Here is a 4705-nt window from a genome sequence, read left to right as displayed (position 1 = left end):
ATAGACAGTAAGAAGAGTCAGTCTTCTTGTACTTAAGTCGGAATTGTGCGTTTTCTATTTAATTCCGATGCAATTTCTGTGTTTCATCGTCAATAAGAAGGTCCCAGGGATACTGTAAACCTGAAGTGAAGCATCGGAATCTATAACTAGTGTCACAGGAATAGATCAAAACATGGACAGTAACAATTGTCAGTCTTCTTTTACTTAAGTCGGCATTGTGCCTTTTGTATTTCATTCCGATGCAATTTCGGTGTTTCATCGTCAATAAGAAGGTCAGAGGGATACAGTAAACCTGAAGTGAAGCATCGGAATCTGTAACTAGTGTCACAGGAATGGTTCAAAACATAGACAGTAGGAAGAGTCAGTCTTCTTGTACTTAATTCGTCATGTGCCTTTTCTATTTAATTCCGTTGCACTTTCTGTGTTTCATCGTAAATAAGAAGGTCCAAGGGATACAGTAAACCTGAAATGAAGCATCGGAATCTATAACTAGTGTCACAGGAATGGTTCCAAACATAGTAAGTAAGAAGAGTCAGTCATCTTGTACTTAAGTCGGCATTGTGCCTTTTCTATTTCATTCCGATGCAATTTCTGTGTTTCATCGTCAGTAAGAAGGTCAGAGGGATACAGTAAACCCGAAGTCAAGCATCGGAATCTATAACTAGTGTCACAGGAATGGTTCAAAACATAGTCAGAAAGAAGAGTCAGTCTTCTTGTACTTAAGTCGGCAATTTGCCGGTTCTATTTAATTCCGATGCAATTTCTGTGTTTCATCGTCAAAAAGAAGGTCAGAGGGATAGAGTAAACCTGAAGTGAAGCATCGGAATCTGTAACTAGTGTCACAGGAATGGTTCCAATCATTGTCAGTATAATGAGTCAGTCTTCTTGTACCTAAGTCGGCATTGTGACTTTTCTATTTAATTCCGATGAAATATCTGTGTTCCATCGTCAATAAGATGGTGCAAGGGTTACAGTAAACCTGAAGTGAATCTCCGGAATCTATAACTAGTGTCACAGGAATGGTTCAAAACATAGTCAGTAAGAAGAGTTAGTCTTCTTGTACTTAAGTCGCCATTGTGACTTTTGTATTTAATTCCGATGCAATTTCTGTGTTTCATCGTCAATATGAACGTCAGAGGGATACAGTAAACCTGAAGTGAAGCATCGGAATCTACAACTAGTGTCACAGGAATTGTTCAAAGCATAGACTGTAGGAAGTGTCAGTCTTCTTGTACTTAAGTCGGCATTGACCTTTTTCTATTTAATTCCGATGCAATTTCTGTGTTTCGTCGTCATTAAGATGGTCAGAGGGTTACAGTAAACCTAAAGTGAAGCATCGGAATCTGTAACTAGCGTCACAGGAATGGTTCAAAACATAGACAGTAAGAAGAGTCAGTCTTCTTGTACTTAAGTCGGCATTGTGCCTTTTCTATTTAATTCCGATGGAATTTCTGAGTTTCATCGTCAATAAGAAGGTCAGAGGGATACAGTAAACCTGAAGTGAAGCATTGGAATCTATAACTAGTGTCACAGGAATGGTTCAAACCATAGACAGTAGGAAGAGTCAGTATTCTTGTACTTAAGTCGGCATTGTGCCTTATCTATTTAATTCCGATGCCATTTCTGTGTTTCATCGTCAGTAAGAAGGTCAGAGCGATACAGTAAACCTGAAGTAGAGCATCGGAATCTATAACTAGTGTCACAGGAATGGTTCAAAACATATTCAGTAAGAAGAGTCAGTCCTCTTGTACTTAAGTCGGCATTGTGCATTTTCTATTTAATTCCGATGCAATAACTGTGTTTAATCGTCAATAAGAAGGTCAGAGTGATACAATAAACCTGAAGTGAAGCATCGGAATCTATAACTAGGGTCACAGGAATGGTTCCAAACATAGTCAGTAAGAAGAGGTAGTCTTCTTGTACTTAAGTCGGCATTGTGCCCTTTCTATTTTATTCCGATGCAATTTCTGTGTTTCATCGTCAATACGAAGGTCCAAGGAAACAGTAAACCTGAAGCGAATCATCGAAATCTACAACTAGTGTCGCAGGAATGGTTCAAATCATAGACAGTAAGAAGGGTCAGTCTTCTTGTACTTAAGTCGGCATTGTGCCTTTTGTATTTAATTCCGTGCAATTTCTGTGTTTCATCGTCAATAAGAAGGTCAGAGGGATACAGTAAACCTGAAGTCGAGCATCGGAATCTGTAACTAGTGTCACAGGAATGGTTCAAAACATAGAGAGTAGGAAGAGTCAGTCTTCTTGTACTTAATTCGGCATTGTGCCTTTTCTATTTAATTCCGTTGCACTTTCTGTGTTTCATAGTAAATAAGAAGGTCCAAGGGATACAGTAAACCTGAAATGAAGCATCGGAATCTATAACTAGTGTCACAGGAATGGTTCCAAACATAGTAAGTAAGAAGAGTCAGTCTTCTTGTACTTAAGTCGGCATTGTGCCTTTTCTATTTAATTCCGATGCAATTTCTGTGTTTCATCGTCAGTAAGAAGGTCAGAGGGATACAGTTAACCTGAAGTGAAGCATTGGAATCTATAACTAGTGTCACAGGAATGGTTCAAACCATAGACAGTAAGAAGAGTCAGTATTCTTGTACTTAAGTCGGCATTGTGCCTTATCTATTTAATTCCGATGCCATTTCGGTGTTTCATCGTCAATAAGAAGTTCAGAGGGATACAGTAAACCTGAAGTGAAGCATCGGAATCTACAACTAGTGTCACAGGAATGGTTCAAAGTATAGACAGTAGGAAAGGTCAGTCTTCTTGTACTTAAGTCGGCATTGTGCCTTTTCTATTTAATTCCGATGCAATTTATGTGTTTCATCGTCATTAAGATGGTCAGAGGGATTCAGTAAACCTGAAGTGAAGCATCGGAATCTGTAACTAGCGTCACAGGAATGGTTCAAAACATACACAGTAAGAAGAGTCAGTCTTCTTGTACTTGAGTCGGCATTGTGCCTTTTCTATTTAATTATGATGCAATTTCTGAGTTTCATCGTCAATAAGAAGGTCCAAGGGATACAGTAAACCTGAAATGAAGCATCGGAATCTACAACTAGTGTCACAGGAATGGTTTCTAACATAGTAAGTAAGAAGAGCCAGTCTTCTTGTACTTAAGTCGGCATTGTGCCATTTCTATTTAATTCCGATGCAATTTCTGTGTTTCATCGTCAGTAAGAAGGTCAGAGGGATACAGTAAACCTGAAGTGAAGCATCGGAATCTATAACTAGTGTCACAGGAATGGTTCAAAACATAGTCAGAAAGAAGAGTCAGTCTTCTTGTACTAAAGTAGGCATTGCGCCGCTTCTATTTCATTCCGATGCAATATCTGTGTTTCTTCGTCAATAAGAATGTCAGAGGGATACAGTAAACCTGAAGTGTAGCATCGGAATCTGTAACTAGTGTCACAGGAATGGTTCCAAACATAGTCAGTAAGAAGAGTCAGTATTCTTGTACTTAAGTCGGCATTGTGCCTTTTTTATTTAATTCCGATGCAATTTCTGTGTTTCATCGTCAATAAGATGGTCCAATGGTTACAGTAAACCTGAAGTGAATCATCGGAATCTGTATCTGGTGTCACAGGAATGGTTCAAAACATAGTCAGGACGAAGAGTCAGTCTTCTTGTACTTAAGTCGAATTTGTGCCTTTTGAATTTAATTCCGATGCAATTTCTGTGTTTCATCGTCAATAAGAAGGTCAGAGGGATGCAGTAAACCTGAAGTGAAGCATCGGAATCTGTATCTAACGTCACAGGAATGGTTCAAAACATAGACAGTAAGAAGAGTCAGTCTTCTTGTACTTAAGTCGGCTTTGTGCCTTTTGTATTTAATTCCGATTCAATTTCTGTGTTTCATCGTCAATAAGAAGGTCAGAGGGATACCGTAAACCTGAAGTGAAGCATCGGAATCTACAACTAGTGTCACAGGAATGGTTCAAAGCATAGACAGTAGGAAGAGTCAGTCTTCTTGGACTTAAGTCGGCATTGTGCCTTCTCTATTTAATTCCGATGCAATTTCTGTGTTTCATCGTCATTAAGATGGTCAGAGGGATACAGTAAACCTGAAGTGAAGCATCGGAATCTCTAACTAGCGTCACTGGAATGGTTCAAAACATAGACAGTAAGAAGAGTCAGTTTTCTTGTACTTAAGTCGGCATTGTGCCTTTTTTTTTTAATTCCGATGCAATTTCTGTGTTTCATCGGCAATAAGAAGGTCAGAGTGATACAATAAACCTGAAGTGAAGTATCGCAATCTATAACTAGTGTCACAGCAATGGTTCCAAACATAGTCAGTAAGAAGTGTCTGTCTTCTTGTACTTAAGTCAGCATTGTGCCTTTTCTATTGAATTCCGATGCAATTTCTGTGTTTCATCGTCAATACGAAGGTCCAAGGAAACAGTAAACCTGAAGTGAATCATCGAAATCTATAACTAGTGTCGCAGGAATGGTTCAAATCATAGACAGTAAGAAGAATCAGTCTTCTTGTTCTTAAGTCGGCATTGTGCCTTTTCTATTTAATTCCGATGCAATTTCTGTGTTTCATCGTCAGTAAGAAGGTCAGAGGGATACAGTAAGCCTGAAGTCAAGCATCGGAATCTATAACTAGTGTCACAGGAATGGTTCAAAACATAGTCAGAAAGAAGAGTCAGTCTTCTTGTACTTAAGTCGGCAATTTGCCGTTTCTATTTAATTC

The sequence above is a fragment of the Schistocerca piceifrons genome, unplaced genomic scaffold (assembly GCF_021461385.2).
Source record: "Schistocerca piceifrons isolate TAMUIC-IGC-003096 unplaced genomic scaffold, iqSchPice1.1 HiC_scaffold_2412, whole genome shotgun sequence".
NCBI lineage: Eukaryota > Metazoa > Arthropoda > Insecta > Orthoptera > Acrididae > Schistocerca > Schistocerca piceifrons.
Note: the sequence above shows the minus strand (reverse complement) of the source record.